Source organism: Schistocerca gregaria, chromosome 2 (genome assembly GCF_023897955.1).
Source record: "Schistocerca gregaria isolate iqSchGreg1 chromosome 2, iqSchGreg1.2, whole genome shotgun sequence".
Lineage (NCBI taxonomy): Eukaryota > Metazoa > Arthropoda > Insecta > Orthoptera > Acrididae > Schistocerca > Schistocerca gregaria.
Window position 1 is genome coordinate 353,308,876 of NC_064921.1, and position 20,152 is coordinate 353,329,027.

The window sequence follows — 20,152 nt, forward strand, 5'->3', positions numbered from 1 at the left end:
GTACTTCAGAACAACTATAAAATAAAATATGGTCCAAAACAGCGGATGAGCATAGGGTACATGTAAAGTACATAAGATACATGATGATACTAACCAAAAGGCCAGAGGTTCTCCATGTATACAAGTGACAAGCTGTACGAACTCCTCGTATTACTCTTAGCGCGACTTGGATGTGACTAAAATAGGAAAACCTTTTTCTTTCTGGTTGTGATTCTGCATGTCATTGTCACAGTTGCCAAGTGGAGGATATATGAGGATTATAAAATTGTATGTTATGTGAGATACTCTTTAAAAGAGCAGAGTATGCACCCTAAAATAACTTACGTGATAAGAAACAAGGTGACCCTGCATAACATCATTTTTCATACTACGACAGAGTATACATGAAGGAAGGAAAATTTCTCTGCCTCGTGATGGCTGGGTGTTGTGTGATGTCCTTAGGTTAGTTAGGTTTAAGTAGTTCTAAGTTCTAGCGGACTGATGACCATAGATGTTAAGTCCCATAGTGCTCAGAGCCATTTGAACCATTTGAAGGACGGAAAAGGAGGGCTTAAACGTTAAAACCAGTAGAATGCGTGGAGTATGCGTATGTGGAACATTGTGGCGACTATTGGTGGCGCGCTTCTTCCGGCTACAGGATGTCTACGTTGCTAATCGTTTGTATGGCGGTGTTAACCTGGCTTCAGCAGTTCTGAACAGCATTTCACTGCAGGCATACGGAGCGTTTCACGTAGACAAGGACTGTCAGGTTTAAAGTTGTTCCTAACTCAGTGAGCAGCTAGTTCCCAGGAATACTGGTTGCACATTTCACAGGTTTCCATATGGGCTGAAATTCTACTAGGCGCAGGTTCATATATCCCTTGCAGCGACCGGGTTACCGAGTAGCCTCGATATGTTTATAGTGAATGTGGGCCGACCAGTTTCTTGAAAATCTGCCAGCACCCACGTGAGGTACTATGCAACCAAGTTGCTGAAATACGAGCATGGTTTTCCTAAAGTAAAAAGTCTTTTCGATCTGGACAACGACGGTTCGTTGAAACATTTGGACTAAGATGTTAAATCGAGCATTTACATTTTCCTTCTACCGTTTAATTGATTCGAACATCAATTAATTACAATGCGCACTGCCTTTTTTAAGAGAAAAAGTATGGGAATGAACATTAAAGACAATATTGGTCGCCTCATTTGCTTCAAGTTAATGTTTAGGTACTGTTGGTTTCTGCCCTCTAGTGTTCTGTAACAATAATGCAGTCTATTAAAAATGAAACCAATATGTTTTCATGTATCGTGCTTCACTTATTTGCATTTTTAGCCAATGCGTAGAGCACTAGTTCCTATCTTTTCCACGATAAAATTCGTACGTTCTGTAAGAATTAAATCACCACAGTTTTTCTAATTGCAGACTTCGTAAAAAAAATGCACCAGAAAAACTGCCACTTACAGATACGTACAAAGAACTAAGTAGCGACGTCGGATGTGTACGGAGGCTACCGCCGGCCGACCTCAACATTCGCAGAAACTAGAGATCAGAAATTAGCTCCGTATACTCGCTTTAAACACGCCAGCGAGTCCTGTGAATTCATCTCCGAGCTCGCCGTCTCCGTGTTGCTCGTAGATTTGACCAGTGAGTTTCCGCCGTAGCCCTCTCGTCACTTGAGCCTGTAGTTGAGTACAAGTGGACTCGACTCGCTCAGAAAGGAGAGCCAGTGCACGAGTTCGCAAGTATGACCCCGGACTCGTGACATTCCTACTACATGCGTAACGGTTTTGAAAGTAATTTCCGCCATTATACTGCAAAATACTATTCATCTGTTTCACACAATTTTGATTTTTGCTTTATAACCATTCTCAAGGGCAAGATGTAATGTCACAAAATGACCGACCTGTCTAAATTACAGAAGCAAGCTACATACCAATATAGCCGTGATTATTGTTTTGTTTGTACATACATTTATGAAGATAAAACTTTTTCGAAGGCTCCTGTTAATTTATTTTAATATTTAACATCTATTTAGAGAATGTCTAATAATTACGCTGATACGAAATACACACTCCAGGCACTACCGAGCCTGTAACGACAGTACCAGAAAACATGAGATGAGGATGAAATGTAGTCTCTAAATGGTGATTCATTGTTAAAATGAATTACAGAAATGGATGAAAAGCTATCAACTTGGTGTTAGCCCATAAACACAAGTTGCGTGACCAAATGAATACAGAAATAGTGCCCTTTTTCTGGCGGGAATATAACAGTGACGTTGCTCTGTGTCCAGTTTTCATTTGACGCAGCACGTAAGACTATTCGCGGTGGAAGTGGAATAAACAAGAATACAACCATTTTGTTTGCATTCGGTGTAATTTTCGTCTGAAGCATGGGCTGCAGCGTGAAACTTATTCTAGTTACCACTCCTCCTCCTCCAATAAACACATTTACAATTGTTTACTTTGCATCAATTGATTTTCGTCTTACACCCTCCATAGTCCCACAAAACATACCTTCGTTACAGGCTATATGATCCTACCAATCGGTCATTTCGCCTTATCAGTGCTACTTTACAGAAGCAAGATCGTGTACTCATCTTCTGTACTAAGTCACGAGTAGTCTTACACTTCTGTACTTTTCAGTAAGAGAGAACGAGTCGACGAGTATGAAGCTACCGGAGCGCCACATTTCTTCGCAGAACTACACCTGAAACGAAAGAAGCCTGTTAGCACGTATGTGAGAGATTTGCGAAATATGAGGCCCGAGCATAAGATTCGAACCCGCTTCATTTCTAATCTCCAACAGGGCGTATCATTTTTGGCGTACGCGCGCAAGAAGCGAAGTATTCGCCAACGTCCGACGCGTAGTGCGGGCTGCCTAAGACGCGATAGTTAAGGAGTACACTTCGCGAACTCGGCCGGGGCACCCTCCGTACCGCACACTAACTTGCTCGGCAGTGCAGGGCACTCACTGTACTCGTGTAGCACTCCCGAGGGCTTGATGGGGACTTCCGCGTATTTGTTTCTACTCAAATGTCTCTTTCCGATGGTCAAAGACAACTTTCTGCTTCCGTCACTTCAAAATAAAAGCCTGTGAAAGAAATGTGGAAGACCCCCAATACCGTTGAGATGGAAAATGCTGCAGTCCAGAGACTCCTGGGGAGCTGTGTTGTTCTAGTATGCTGACTGCCTGCCGTGTCCTCGTCCCACGACCGCAGGCAGGAAGCGAAGGAATCCGATAGCCTGAGGTGGCGGGGCGGTTCTGCCTCCTGCTTCAGTCGCCGGAGACCGGCGCTCCACACTTCACAGATACTTTCCGGTGGTGCAGGTTGTAGCGCGCTCTTCACAGCTCAAATTTGCACTGTGAAGCCTTGTGGGAGGGGTGCACCCGGTTCGGGAAGACTGATCGAAATCACTGTTCAGTTAATCAGGTTTAGAGTTTCTGTACGAGAAATAGTCATGAAGTTATAATTATCTCCCCGAAAATCTAAGTAACACAATTATTTTTGTTTGTTTGCAAGTGTATGTGTGCAGTCCTAGTACGGGTTGTACTCTGTGCCACAATACCGCAGCACACAGCTAGAAGAGACGAGACACAGTGGGGCACTAGCGCATCCCCAGCCGGCCTTAACACTTCTAGCGTGATTTCAGTTTTTTTTAATGTGATTGTCATTCTTTAACAATTTTAGTCGCTCCAAATATTTTATGTGCATAGGTACGTACTTTGATTTGATTCATTATGGCTCTTTCATTTTACCATTTTGTCTTGGTTATTTGCTACTTGGTGAAGTCAAAAAAAGTGTGAAATCTTACGGGACTTAACTGCTAAGGTCATCAGTCCCTAAGGTTACACACTACTTAGCCTAAATTATCCTAAGGACAAACACACACACCTATGCCCGAAGGAGGACTCGAACCTCCGCCGGGATCTTTGTGAAGACAGGTAGCTACTCTTTTGTAAGGTGGAAATAAGGTTTTCCTTTCATCTAGTGATGTGCTATGGTACTACGGCGAAGGAATTTATCTGTTAACGAACAAATAAAATTAATTTGCAATATTCCTTGAGGTGATAATTAGATTGCCCTTCGTACTTGTACAATTTGTCGACATCCTCGGCGACGTTCTAAATCGCGTTATTCGTCTTGTAAATCTTTGATGCTGTGCTTTAGCTTAAAATTATTAGCACTTATATCAGGCTTACTCGATTTCGGTGACAGTTTAAATGTACTAAGCTATTATTGCATGGAAGTTAGATTGTTAAAATTCCTGCATATGACTTTCCTTGCCGTTCACATTAATATCAGAAGATGAAACCGAATGAGATGCCACAATTTGAAGCCATAAAGTGTTAAGGGCTGGAGATACTGTTCGCCAAGAGTTCAAATCTCGCCCTCTTATGCTGTTGTAGGTTTTCTGCCATTTCACTTTCGGAGCAGTTCCATCAAGTAGGATTTTACTTCTGCACTCTTGTCTATTTGAGGTAGCGCTTTTTCTGCAACTATCTCATTGCAGACATGACATTTAGTTCCTTCAAAAGACGAATTTCTGATTGAGCTAGTTTTCTTCGCACACACTACGCTGAGTTACTCACGTCTTTTCCTCTTTCTCCTATAATGCGTATTAGAGGGACTTGGGTGCCGAGCGATGGAAATGCGATTACGGAGCGCGCGGACTCGCACAGTGCACGTGGCACTCGTCGATGCAGAAAGAGGCATAGTAGTGGCAGACCCGTGTATGGAAGGAGCTGGGTTAAAATCCTGATTTGAATATTCTCGAAACAGCTCCGCATAAGGCGGGATAGCTCGTTAAATAACACTAAGACGTATCCTGTGTTACTTGCCCAGTTGTTACAGCGTCTCATCCGTACTGACCAGTGTGGGTTGGGAAGTTCCAGATCAAAACAAATGAAAAAAAAATCTGTCCATAACGAAAACACAGCTTGCGTTGTTAGGGTCGGATTACACTGTAAAAAAACTATGTCAAATATCTTTATAAAATATGTGATGGTATACTGAGGAACGTTTCATATCTTTAATAAAAGTTAAGGCTTGGTCCTAGCTGTTACAAAATATTTCTGAATAACCTCTGAAGGAGCTATCGTCACTTCTTTCGTTATTTTGCCTCTGCAACTGAGCTACCTACCTCCAAGTAGCTGTTAAAAAGCACGGATCGCTCTCGTGCATCGAAAATAGGACGACTGCTACAGCCTCTACGAGCAGAGTAACAGTAAAGGCTGAAAGCGAACGCGTGGTATGGATGTGACGCGGCTGACACACTGATCCACTTGCCGCGGCCCACATGGCGCTGCGCTCCCCTCCCTTCCGCTCTTCCCCTCCCGTGCCGCCCGTCACCCTCCCCGCCACTTGCCACCGCCTTCTCTCCATAGTTGCGTTGCGTACGGTTTCGCTGGTCGCATGTCTGGACGAAATGGAGAGCCACTGTCAAAGAGTGGAGAAACGCCGGTCGCGGAATGGGGGCGGGTGGCGTACCAGACCGTGACGCATCCTGAAGGCGGCTCTTACAGGCGGCGGTACCAGCCGCTAAGCCGGTGCTGGACTGGACACCACCCCCACGGGCCGACAGAAACCACCTGTCTCAAGAGACAGGAAGAGAACGAAGTACTGCTGCTACATTCTACGTCCCTCTATTATATTATCGATAAAGTGATATGCGTGCTTATTTGATTCGCTTAGCTCAGAAACAAATTTAAGCCTGTCTCCTTAACCACGTAATTAGTTGCTACGTCCGTTCTTAATAAAGTCCCAGTGAAATATGGTCTTATTTAAATACATTTCAGATTCTAAAAATTGTAATGTCGTCTCCTGTGTTCTCTGACTATTATCTAAACAGATCACTCCGTGAGTTCGGCCGTCAATGCTCTATACTGTCGCCGAATAATACCGAACCTGAAACAGTTTGATTAGATTTTTAAACACCACAGAAAGGGGCTTTCTTTTTTATTCTGTGGTCTCATCACAGAGTCAGAGATATGTTTTTGCGACTCATCACATTTCTATGATACTAATCAGTGATTAACGTTTTTGACATTATGAGCTCAGAATCTTTACAATCCTCGCTAGCTCGGCAGTTTATTCACACGTACAAACAAGTTAGACATGGAGAACACATTGAAAAGTTCATGGTGCAGCTGATGTTACATTAACCATTGTTGGGGAGTGCCAGTATCATTTACACAGTTTTTGCATTTTATCGGCACGTATAGAACACAGCGTAAACGTAACCTATGACATATCTGTGGTATGTAGTGCGGAGAACGTATGACAGCAGTACAGAATGTGTAATATTACTTTATGTAATGTATGTCGGTCAGTTTTTTAGAGGAATGTCTATGAATTATACGCTGCATAGTGATTCAGTGTAGGTTTGTTTCCCACACATATGTGGTGCGTTGTATACCATGCTGCCCTGTGGACGATGTTTTCTTCGAGCTTTAAATGTGCTTGTTCTTGACCAAGGTAACTTGGATATGACATAAAATAATTTTAAACTTTCTCTTGTGGTATTCTTTCTGTTTTGTAGGTCGTGTTGAAATCTATTCGCCAATCATTTTTCACTAAAAGCGGCTTAAGCCAATAAAATGAATTTCTTCAAGTAAAAATAACCTTGAACAGGTTATGATAACTTGATACCACGAGCCCTCCAGAAACGGTGTTGGTCGTTATTGAGAAGCAACCTCATAGCTTCGTGAGCCACTATGACAAGAGGATCCGCATGCGGTAAAGTGTCATTTGTGTCCATTAGCACTCCGATGTCGGGTACGAACCGAAGAAGAGTCATTTGCAGCGAGAGAAGTGCAGTGATTGCGGACAAGGGCGGCAGCTCCTAGAACAGAGCAGCAGCAGCGGCGGCGGCGGCGGCCGCTGTGGCGTGTCCCAGTGGCCGGCGTTGCGTCACGCCGTGTGACGTCACGCCGCTATTTGCCGAGCGCAGCGCAGCCCAGCCCGGTCGGTGTTTGTCGGCCAGCGCGGCTTTCGCAAATTGGCCGCCGAGGTTGGCAAATACCCGCCGCTCCTATTCTTACCTGCCCTCAGCCTTCGGCCGCCCCCTCGCCATGCACTGCCAGCTGACTGAAGCAGGCAGCCGCTCGTCATCATCCGGAGCTACACACGCTTCCTCAACAATGTCCATTTGTTCGGTTCTGTTCGCAGTGTTTGATTACTAATAATGCTTTCGATGGTAGGTAGTAGGGCATACCATCGTGTCTCGCAAGATGCAGGTCGGCTAATATAGAGCGGAGTGACAGTCTCTACATCAAAAATTACTGTTTCACTCTTTGGGCCCTTTTGAAAGTCTTATTGCCATTCGTTTACTTTTGCTTCTAATGATCGTTGGTTCTTGCACCCTGCTGCCGATCTTCCCTGTATACCAGCCGGTTCCGCGTTCTTCTTTACAAGAAAGCTTACCACACAGCGCTGTTCCGCTATACTATACACTTCACTTTCCGCCTTGTTTTTTTACTCTGTTGCGCATACCCAGTCGGCGTTATGAAAGATGTATTAAGTCTGACGAAGGAATCAGGTACATTATCAATAGGGTTACCATATTTCAAATTGAAGAAACCAGGCGGTTTTACAAATTATCTTTACGTGACCTACAATAGCTACAGTTTTACAAAAGTGTATTCCTCGCTACCACAGCATTCTCAAGTATCTCTTTCTTGAATTTGATGTTATCTTCGTATTGAGAAAAAATGAGATTTTTAACAAATCTTTACGTATTGTACAGAAAGTCTACTTCTTTCATCAGACCAATATATATTTAATGAGTAAAATAATCTTTCCGCAGCTGCATTGTGAGTAGGGATTGCAAAAAAATGTTAAACGTTTTTCAAAAGTTGTGAGTAGTCATCTCTAGAAAGATTTTTCATGATATCACACATCAGGCATCACGATCACCTGAAGTGTTGCCAACCTGCTTTCCCTCTGCCAATTCATGCCCATTTTCAATTTCAGTCCGGTACATGATACTTGACATGACAGAACAACGTGACATGGAAGTTCAAAGGTCTGTATCTTCACTGTTTTATAAATTAGCAACCGGGGATTGAAATACGCCGTTAAAACCGGGTAGAATCGGGATAAACTGAGTGATTTGGTAACCCTGATTGTCAAGTCACTTTTTATATTATGATTTCCATGCGGCAGTTGATTATATAGGTGCAGATTAACGATGATGTCACACGTCAATTATGTATTGGTATACAGTGATGACCGCCTCTGTAGCTGAGTGGTCAGCGTGGGTGCCTCGCTTGCGGCGGACCCGGGTTCGAATCTCGGCACTGCCAGGGGTTTTTACGTGGTGAGAGGACTGGAGTGGGATGCACTCAGCCTCCTGATTCCAACAGAGGGACTACTTGACGGCGTGGTAGATGCACCAGGTCTGTTAAACCGATAACGGATGGAAGTGTGTTGACCCCACTCCTTCATACAGGTCCATATGACACTATTGACAAAGAGTGATACAGCGGTCGGTCGGCCCGATTGGGTAGTCTTTAAACAGAGCGACGGTGCGTATTATACGCACTGATGACCGAAAGCATTATGACGCGGTAAGGAAAGAATATACACGAAGGAAAAACGAAATTAACGCCGACGATTCGGACCGCAAATGAGGAAATCCCCTGACTTAACGCGACTTTGACAAAGGACAGAATATTGTGGTCCGGTGTCTCGGGAAAAGGCGAAACTGCTCGCGTTCGCACGCTACCGTGTCATTATAGGAAGAAGTTTAGACTTCACTGACTTTCATTGGGCAGTTGGAAGCATTGATACCTGTGGAGTGGTGGCTGTATGGAGCACTACTGCCAATGATGCCTCATCAGGTGATTGGCAGACAAAAGCGAATCGGCAACGATTTCCTGCATCGAAATATAAGCTGTGGATTCGGTGTTACCTGCAAATCATCTGCGAGGGTATCACAGGCAAAAGTGTGCAGCTACTCTCGCACCCTTTTGGACTTTGAACTGTCTAGTGACATCCAGCAAAGCAGAAACGTCCGTTTAATAATGGGGTCAGTTCTACAGTGACACACTTTAATACCAAAATTATCTTAATGAAACTGACATTGGCAGGAAAAGCCTTCGTACTTACTTACGCTGGTGAGAGAAATTATTACGAACGCCCGCTTAATAGCATGTTGATTCACCTTTGGAACGCAATTCAGCAGAGATACTTCCTGGGGGGCAATGTCAAAAATTTGGTGTGTCCAAACCGATGGAGGTAATGACTTTCACGTGCTTTCGAAAAGCCAAGAAATCTTGGCCAGGTCCAACAATCCCTTCGCAGAAGCTTCTCTATGTGCTGAAGGTGGAATTACTCAGTCATTACTGTTGTGATAATTTGGAAGGAATAAAACGTTCTCAAAGTGTTACATTTAACTCTATTACTTCCTTTCGTTCTACCGTTTTTACGGCAGGTCCCTATAAAAAGCGACGGCCCCTTACAACGTACTTTACTTTAATGTATGTCAGCTTTCTTCAAAGAATGAAAAAAGTAGCATTGCGCACCCTGTATACCTGTATAATTTGGTACAACATACGTGTGATAGAATGAACGTAGAAATATTTGCGATACTAGTTTTGACATCTTAATTTTAAGAAGGGCATGAGACAAAAATGTCATACAGAAAACTATGCTCCTCAGGCTGAAATAACACGACCTTCCATGAAAATATGTAGGTTGTACGAAAGAAATGACTGCGACTGCGACGTGGATTTGCTGAACAGAACTTCCATGGGTTGATTTTCACGGAAATAAAGTAAACGTCTAGAATAACATGTTCTATTTCGCCCAAAAGTTTTTCTCTGCGTTTGAAACAACCGCTAATGATCAGTATGTGGACTTCTTACATTCAACATCATTTTCTTTGGGCCTTTGTCCCGCTTCAGCGCGGGGTCGGTCTTGTTACTATAGATTTGGTAATGTTAGCGTCCGTCGCTCGTGGTCTCGCGATAACGTTCTCGCTTCCCGAGCACGGGGTCCCGGGTTCGATTCCCGGCGGGGTCAGGGATTTTTCCTGGCAAACCACCTCCACTAGGACCTTGCCTAGTAAGGCATCGCGGGTCTCCCGCGTCGCTCCCCTACGCTCTATAAAGAAGCGTCAGGGGGTGGTGGGATGTCGCCAGCATTCGAAAGCAGGTGTTGATTGTTCTCAAAAACGGCCTAGGTTCTTAGGTATGTATTCTTTTTCGATTTTTTTTCTTTTTTTTGTTTCAAGTTGCCTCTTACAATGGGAAGTCGGGCAAATGAAAGATGCGTTATAAAAAAAAAATAATAATAATTAGGCCGAGCATATTTCACATAGAATTACGCCACGAATTGTTCCATTCATTCCTTTATAATAACTATGGCCAATAACAAAATCCGGAAAGATTCATAAAAGGATGCAGATTTGTTTCACAGGCAAGAAACCGTTTTCTGTAGAGGCGTAGCAGAGGATATGAAATCCCGAATCGTGGACGCAGGCACGCTACATCCACATCAGAGAACAGAGTGCTCCTGCGAAGCGTTGGGTGCGCCTTGTAACCAGGCTGTCGTGATAGGAGTCGTGTATTGCCTCCCGGCCGCTGCCGGCGTGGCGCCCAGCGGCAGCGCGACGTCCTGGCCTCCTCCGAGCGGCGCACCGTTACCACGTCCGTAGCGAGGCGCTGCCACGCCACGCCACACAGCGCAGCTGCCCGACACCTTCCCCGACGTCGCTCTTTACATGTTACCGGTCACACTCGCAGCCACCACAAATCCAATTATAGGGGAAACCCCAACTATAGGATCCAACGCCCCAGTTTACCGACAATAATCAGTTGTGTACACTTCTCTGACGGTGATGTGCACTTGACAGATGTTACCTGTAGCCAAAAATCTGTATAGCTCGGTGATCAGCGTCAGGTGGGTCCAGAAAAGGATTATTTACGGATAAGGAGTGACATTCTGTGGATTTTTGTAACATTCGTGGTCTTTTCTTTCCGGAAACGGTGTCCACACAGGTAAGCGGAACCACGAGAACCATCAGTGGCACCATCAGGCGTATCGCACCAAAGTGGTTACCTGCGCTGACAAATGTACACCAGGCAGTTTGAGGTATTATGCAGATATACCCATGTACAACACGCTACAGCTCCTATCAAGAATGCGTTTGAAATTGTGTTGCTGGGTCGTCCTCAAAAGTTATTAATAAGTTCAGTATCGTCAGCCGATGAACAATCTGAGACTAGACTCAACGAAGAAATCTGCAGTGTTCCAGCTTCGGGCTTTCGTTAATGATTGAGTCACGGGAGGTGCGACCCCACATTGGAGAAGAGTGGTTCTCAACAAATTGCTACCTGTGAACTTTCTGCCGAGGAACAGACAGCGACTCACATCGTACAAGAGCCTCCACTCCCATCGTCAGCCGGCAGCTCCTGAAGACCCTGATAAAACAACATAAACTAGCAGTCACAAAGGACTTGTGGAACTCGTGCTGTGCAGAATCTTTGCTAAATCTTAGCGAAATAGCTAAGTGTTTCCCATCCGTACCTTCTTATCTTCTGTAGTTTGTTTTGATGCACTGTCATGACTCGAAATCTGTAAAAGCAGCTTTTCCGCTTCAGCTGCAGGCTCATTTACTAAACGCTAAGTCCTCGGAGAAGACTACGTACTGTGTTCCAGACAAGGGCCTGGCCCAGTTGTTTTTCCTTTGTCATTTTTGGCTTGCGTGTGACGTGTTCTGTTAGCGTAGCGCGCACCGCACTAGCTTGAGAGAGAGGCAGGTGATTGGTCCCATAGGACCTTAGCACAAATTTCCAGTTTTCCACGAGGCAGGTGAGCCAGACCTGGATGGAACGCGCGCTGCTGATTGACGACCGTGGCCAGTCTGCGTGCAGTTTTTAGGTGGTAACCCGCGCTCGTTTAGATAAATGCTGGACTGATCCACCATTTCTGCCCACACTATACGACGTATAGTGTGTTAAAATTCGATCACCCACACAGTTCACAGAAAAATGGCGCACACGACTTCACTCTGCCAGATAACTGACGATTGCCGCGACAGGAAGGGCATCCGGCCGCAAAGTCAAATAAAATAAATGTTCCAAATCTTAAGTACAACGGACGTATTAGGCGGGATCAACGCTGAGGAGCAGGAATACAGATGAAAATTTCTCGATCTGTGGATGACATGGCTTCAGGTATGTACAACTGTTTTTAGCACTAACGTCTAGAGTGTGAATTCTGTATCAGCGATGTCCCAGAGCTTTTCGGACAAATCTCTATTTCATTGTCGTTCGTGATTTCACATCTTTGGTCTTTATCGTACAGTTCCCAAGTGCTAAACATTGGTATTTAAAAAATGAGTAACTTCAGAAGTTCACCAGTAATGTTCCACTGAGACACGATCGCGTCCTTTTTCGCAGTTCCGGGTATTATACTGAGCCTACGTAAGTCATGGGATAACGGTATGCAGGATGACGGTAGTATCGCATACGCAACGTATAAAAGAGCAGTGCATTGGCCGAGCTGCCATTTGTACTTGAGTGATTTGTCTCAAATGGCTTCCGACGTGATAGTGTCTGTACGAAGGGAATTCACACACTTTGAACGCGGAATGGTAGTTGGAGCTAGACAAGTGGGACATTCCATTTCGGAAAACGTTAAGCAGTTCGGTATTCTCAGATCCACAGTGTCAAAAAATGTGCCGAGAATACCAAATTTTGGGCATTACTTCTCACCACGAACAACACAGTGGCCGACGGCCGTAACTTCACAACCGAGGGCAGCGCCGTTTGTGTACAGTTGTCAGTGCTAAAAGAGGAGCAACAGTGCGTGAAATCACCGCAGAAATCAATGTGGAACGTACTCGCCTGCAGCGCCTTTCTTGGGCTCGTAGCCGGCTATGTCGGACCCTAGACGACTGGGAAACCGTGGCCTGGTCAGATGAGTCCCAGTATCAGTTGGTAAGAGCTGATGGTAGGCTACGAGTGCGGCGTAGATCCCGCGAAGCCATGGACACAAGTTGACAACAATACACTGTTCAAGCTGGTAGTGGTTCGATAATGATGTGGGGTGTGTTTATAGAAAACGAACGGGGCTCTCTGGTCCAACTGAACCCTTCATTGACTGGAAATCCATATCTTCGGTACTTGGGACCATTTGCAGCTTGTAAGGGTACAGTACCCTTACGTAGTATCGATTATGCACTATGCAGAGGTCATACATGGTTTAAGCAAAGACTGCAGTGCAGTCAACGATGTGCGTGTTGGTAAGCAGTAGTCGAGTGTTGGAGTCCGTGGGTGGAAGTCGGGTGTGAGATGCTAGAGAGAGAGAGGCGGCTCGGTAGCGAGGCCCTAAATGGCACACAGTGTTTGATGTTCATAAATGTTTATAAATTCAGTGATGTAATTATTAAATTCGAGCATTTAAGAAAGGAGATTTTATCATTTAGTAGTTTTCACAATAACGGAAGTGGACAACAATGAGTTTCATGACAAGGAGAAAAGATATATATTATGCTAAAATAATTAAAATATAACTTCAACATCGTGTGCGAATAATATAGTTCGGTGCGAAACTGGGGGAAGGTTACAAGCTGTTCGTGGACTTAATGCTATGAATGACAGTGCATTATGTCACCGGGCCACAACTGTTCGCGACTGTTTTGAAGGACATTCTGTGCAGTTACAGCGAATGATTTGCCCATCCAGATCGCCCAGCTTGAATCCTATCGAATGTTTTTGGGACTTAATCGAGAGTTTAGTTCATGCACAAAATCCTGCATCGGCAACACGTTCGCGGTTATGGACGGCTGTAGAGGCAGTATGGCTCAGTATTTCTCTAGGTGACTTCCAACGACATGTTGAGTCCACGCCACGTCACGTTGCTACACTACGGCGTGCAAAAGGAGATCCGACACGATATACATGACTTTTGTCTCCTTAGTGTATCCTGTCACATTGAAAGAGAGCTGACAGTCAATTTGCCAGGTGTAGATTTGCATTCGCTTAGTCACTCAGTGTTTACACCTGCTAAAGAGATTTGCCAGTTTCTGATCAGCAAAAAGAAAACAGCAAGGAAGAAACTCGAGATCAAAGAACGGGGAATATTCCACTCCCACGGCCATGACAGACAGTCCCAGTGTGCGCTGGTGTATTTTTTTTACCAGCTGCGGTTAGCAGGCGTTCCGGGAAGCGCCGCTGCGCTGTCAGTACATTAGCCTGCTGCGCGCCCCTCGCCCCTGGTGCCTGCAGCCTGACCACCGGCACGTGCGGTAATGGCCCGGCGCCCGAGTCTGGCTGCGTAGTGCGCACGTGTCCTCCTGCTCGGAAGTCGGAGCAGTCGCTTACTTGCTGTGTAGCGAATACGCTGCGGTGCCGCTGACGCCTGATGTTTTTATTGCTTTCGAACAGGTAAGCACTAAGATTCTTATTGTGCAGAGCAAGGCAGTGTTAAAAGACTGATACGTTCATTGGGTATCAGCCTTGTCACAGCATTCTAAACGAAATGTTCTGATGTAAGAGCCGTCTTTGTATCTGTTTAGTATCACTGCCCCTCGCCAGAGTTCAGTAAACGTGTGGCTTATCATGAGCTCAGGTTTTGAAGGTACCGTGACTCAAGGACGAGCTATCCTTCAAAATTACTTCTATAAATTAACAATTTACCGTTCGCACGTCTCGTACAAATTTATTCGCTTGTCGCTGGCCGCATGTCACCTTTCCGTTGATGACAAGCTTCAAACATATTGACTTTTGCGCGCTTTAATCTTCCAGAAATCCTCTATTTTGCCGTATCATTCCACAAACTCGAATTTTCTTTTCAAGTAAATTCTCTGCAAGCTCTAATAGCACTCCGTATTCAGGCCACGAGTGGCCTACCGGGAACATCCGACCACCGTGTCATCCTCAGTGGAGGATGCGGATAGGAGGGGCATAGAGTCAGCACACCACTCTCCCGGTCGGAAGATGGTATTCTTGACCGAAGCCGCTACGTCAAGTAGCTCCTCAATTGGCATCACGAAGCTGAGTGCACCCCGAAAAATGGCAACAGCACATGGCGGCCCGGATGGTCTCCCATCAAAGTGCCGGCCACGCCCGACAGCGCTTAACTTCGGTGATCTCACGGGAACCGGTGTATCCACTGCGGCAAGGCCGTTGCCTCTGCAAGTTCTACACTTATAATAATTATATATGCAGAGGTGATGCCAATTTCCATTAGCAGGTGTCAATAGTTCCATCACTGTTTTTACTAAAGGCTGTCCAGCACCGGAATATATCTTGAATGGGGAAATGTATCCCGTACTCGAGTCACACAGCATCCGAATGAGTAGGCTATACCGTATTTCTTAATTTTCGACGCATTGGAAACTTTAAAATTTAACCGCCCACACCACGGTATCATTCTTGCATCAATTGAGATGCTTTGTCTTAGATGAAACGTTTCTTTAAAATTTTTGGAAAAATAATCAGTTACGAATTGCACTTTGACGAGCCGGTCGCCATTATCCGGTTTATTGTTGCTGTCGGAAAAATGTAATAATGATATTTGTCTGAATCGGCTGCGGGACATCGTTTTGCGAAATATCGGTGTGTGTATCAACGGATTCGTTGATCAATAATCATCGATCCTTGCTTTTTTTTTACAGTTCCAATAAGGATAGGAAACCCAAACCATTTTCTAAGTTCGGGTCCCATAACGAGGACAAATTTGGCATTTTTTAAATCCACTTTCCTTCTAATGCAATTCTGACTGTAGAACTTGTTGGTTTCGTTGCTAATATATTCGGACAGATCGTTCCTAATATATAATTCTACGATATCCTCGACGCTCTCTGTATCTTTGGGAAATATGCTTGGACCCGGAGATCCTTAAAATTTATCATTGGTCCTCGGTAAATGAAAGTCTGAGCACTGTGCTCTGTCTTCTTCGTCTAATTCAAAATGGTTCAAATGGCTCTGAGGTCATCAGTCTCCTAGAACTTAGAACTACTTAAACTTGACTAACCTAACGACACTACACACAATCATGCCCGAGGCAGAATTCGAACGTGCGACCGTAGCGATCGCGCGGTTCCAGACTGAAGCGCCGAAAACAGCTCGGTCACACCGTCCGGCTCGTCTGATTCAGCCAAATCAGTTGGCAACGGTAGCTTCGCCGGATTCTTCTTGGACGTATTCCACTTGACTATCTTCCGACGATTCTGCTTCACTTTTTTTATATCCAATGTCTTCTTCCCAATCGGCCAAGTCGTCCGGAACGTCAGACAAGGAAATTTAAAAACTCAGTTTGCAGAGCAGTTTCGGAAAAAGTAACACACACAGTAAACGCTAGACCACCAAACGAATCAAAAGGCGACTCGCACCAGAACTTATCGCTAGTAAAAATTAGCGGACAGCAGGTAAGGTAGTATTGACTATGTCCCTCTCTTTTTGGCAAGGGAGACAGCACAGTTCCACGCAGAATTTAAGAAAAAACTCTGCCTCTGTTCACAAGTTTACTCGCTAATTTAATGCCAACTGCTTCCTTAACAACAGTATCCCAATAGCTGGGAGTGCATTCCAGAACCTCCGTGTTGTTATTTTCCTTGGGAAGAATGATCATTAATACCCGTATGTACGCGCCAAAATTGCTTTAATTTCACCAACATCACAGAATTTGGATTGGGGGGGGGGGGGGGGGGGAGAGGCGGGCGAGGGAGTAATGTTTGTCGTGTCGCATTATAGCGAAATTATTCAAATGTCCACCTAGAAAGAAGACTTTTCTGTCGTACTCGTCGTAGGTGGAACACTGTTTATGATAACATGCACTAGCAGTGATGCGGAGACTGGTGGATCAAACAGGCAGTCCCTGTGGTGGATGAGGCGAAGTGAACGACTAACCAGGAGCAAAGTCCAGAGCGTAGCCAAAGTCGTCGTAAGCCGTGCGCAATCAGTCCAGGCAGCGATCCGAATCGACAAACGTAAACACGGGCAAGGCAGTCGCTGTACTATCAATGGCGCGTATGGAGGGGCCTCGCGGTATTTACGGACTCTGTCGCGTCAGTAGAAGCGCATATGTGAGACGCCGGAGGCGTCGCCCTCCGCAGGCGAAGCGCAAGCTGCCACCGTAGTATGACGCCCTGGTATCTGATCTATCGATACTCGGGATGGGTGGGAAAGCCGAATCACTGTGCACTAAAAAGACCAGACAAAGTAGAACAGATGCTACAGTTCGTGATGCCACGGAATACTTTTACCATTCCGTGTGTTTCCCAACGCAGCTACCCTATGATCCCTACAATTATTCCTCACGTTTGATGGCGTCCATTCGTTTACTGTCCAGAGCGACACCTTCCAGCAGCTTTAGCAACAAAAATTCGAGGAAAGTATTGCCAGGGAGGGAAGAAAGAGGTTTTAATCAATCAGTCATGGACAGTGCCGTCTGTGACCGTGTGTGTTCATTAGAACTATTGTTGAACAAGACCATGTTTTCTCTGACGTGGAAAGTTCCTAGAAGGTCACTTCCAACAAGTAACGAACTACGTTTAGGATTCAGAAGGATACTGATTGAATAAACGCAGTTTTTGAGGTCACTAAATTTGAATAAATGTTCGCTTCCTGTTTCTGTCATAATCCTGTTGCGGTATACGTTATCCCAGAACTCTTCTTCTTCACTTCTCGTACTAAGCCTTTTCCTGTTACTGCGTCCATCTCTTCTTTTTGTTCCCAGACGTCTTCGGCCTACCGAATTAGAATTTGTGAAAGTAGTCTGTTGCAGTCCATTTTTGTGACACGCTTACTCCAGTTCCTTTTGTTGTCTTCAGTTTTGTTTCTCGCGTTAATATGTTTAATTCCTTCCTAACGCAGCTGTTTCTTAATCTGTCTACAGTAGTACAGCTTTTGCTAGCCGTACTAAATCTCAAGTCAGCTCGTGGACTTTACTTCGTCGTCTGTAAGCCACCCACTACTCAGTTCCTTAGGGTAGGGTGGGGACGGTCATAACTTTGTAATTTTTTGTGTCTTGTTTCTGAAGTACCTTTTATCGCCGACCGGAGTGGTCGAGCGGTTCTAGGCGCTTCAGTCTGGAACCGCGCGACCGCTACGTTCGTAGGTTCGAATCCTGCCTCGGGCATCGATGTGTGTGACGTCCTTAGGTTAGTTCGGTTTAAGTAGTTCTATATTCTAGGGGAGTGATGACCTCAGGTGTTAAGTCCCATAGTGCCCAGAGCCATTTGAACCATTTTTGAACCTGTTTATCGTTCCATATATGTTTCAATACTTTGCTTTGAGTATTAGTGTCAGTTCCCCCTTTTCCTGTTCCAGTCGCGTGTGGTTCGTGGGAAGAACGAGTTCTAGTCAAATCCCTCTAATTTTATCTTCATGGTCTTTTCGCGAAATATACGGAGGAGGAAGCAGTATGTTGGTTGACTCTTCTAGGAATGTACGCCCTCGGAACTTTAGCAGTAGACCACAATGTAATGCAGAACGCCTCTTTAATCGTCTGCCTCTGGAGTTGGCTGAGCATCCTGTGACGCGTTGGCGCTTACTAAATGAAGCAGTATCGAGACGTGCTGCTATTCTTTGGATGTTCCCTATTTCTTAGATCTATCATAACTATTCCACGACTGGTTCAAATGATTCAAATGGCTATGAGCACTATGGGACTTAACTTCTGAGGTCATCAGTCCCCTAGAACTTAGAACTACGTAAACCTAACCAACATAAGGACAACACACATATCGATGCGCGAGGCAGGCTTCGAACCTGCGACGGTAGCGGTCACGCGGTTCCGGACCGCGGCGCCTAGAACCGCTCGTCCACTCCGGCCGGAATTCCGCGACTGGGTTCCAATACCTACTGATGTGTGGTGACGTGGAATTATTTAGACAGTCATCTCTGTATTTGATGAATTTGATTGGAATCCTAGTGAACCCACGGACCGAGTCACCTAATAACTTTTCTGTGGCGCGTTTAACTGCAGCATCTTCTCGCTCATCCAGAACCGATTCAATACGGGCGGGAATAATACGAGGCGGCAAGAAACAGCCGAGTGCCGCTATCGCGGGTCCTATAGCGGGAGGTGTTGCCTATGAAAGACGCGCGCTTCATAACGAGGCTAACGGTCGCGGAGACTTCCCGTTTCGATTACGCTCGCTCCGTCTCAGCTGGGCGGGCAACTGGTGCGCTAACCCGGGCTCCCAGCACGTGCCGCCGGCCGCTGTGTTCCTCACGCACCACTCTCCGATGTCGGCGCATTGTGCTCTGCCTAACAGCACCGGCCTTTCCACTCTGTTTACCTCCGCGCCGATTCCGCGTATTTGTGTTCTTTCTCGGCCGACTGTTGCAGCGGCTGTCGCGGGCAGAACGCGAGTGCATTCGGTGCGTCATGTGTGTAACTGCCCCATCCGTTAGCCTCTGGAGATGTGTACAGTCGTTTCCTATTAGCGCTACTACCCTGCTTCCTGCTCCATCTCTGCTCAGCTCGCGTGTTCGGCTCGGAGCTGACTTTCTCTGCTCACTCCTGCTTTGCCCAACAGTTCCGTCACGTAGGAGACCAGGGTAGCGTGTTTCTGTTCCTCCTAAATTACTGGACCGATTTCAACCAAACTTGGTGTGCGTATCTCTTGCTCTTAGGCAACAATCGCTGTAGGGGTAATAACCACCTGCCTATCATACGAGGGTAATCCCAAAAGTAAGGTTCAAAATGGTTCAAATGGCCCTGAGCACTATGGGACTCAACTTCTGACGTCATCAGTCCCCTAGAACTTAGAACTACTTAAACCTAACTAACGTAAGGAAATCACACACATCCATGTCCGAGCCATGATTCGAACCTGCGACCGTAGCGGTTTCGCGGTTCCATACTGTAGCGCCTAGAACCGCTCGGCCACCCCGGCCGGCCCAAAAGTACGGTCTCCTATTTTTTTTATAAGTATATAGACCTGTTTATTTCTACAATGGTTTACGTCAGTTTACAGCTTGAACATTTAGCTATTTTTCGACATAATCACCATTTCTGTCGAAGCATTTATGTAGACGCTGTGGTAGTTTTTGTATGCCCATCTCATACCAGCTCCCCGCCCTGCTGTTCGTCATGAATTTCGGTCCGACCAGCTGCAAACACTCTACATCACTTACGAACATTTTTGACATTAGTGCACGACTCACCATACACTCCAGTCAATTGGCGATGAATTTCAATCGGCGCAG

At 45.5% G+C, this 20,152-nt stretch overlaps 1 protein-coding gene and 1 pseudogene across 2 annotated transcripts in view; one reads left to right on the top strand and one right to left on the bottom strand.

Moving 5' to 3' along the window:
- The window catches only part of LOC126337043 (zinc finger protein 395), a 495,494-nt gene that overhangs the window by 219,288 nt on the left and 256,054 nt on the right, over nucleotides 1-20,152 (top strand). The window lies entirely within an intron of this gene.
- LOC126337423 (5S ribosomal RNA) lies at nucleotides 15,006-15,123 on the bottom strand (annotated as a pseudogene).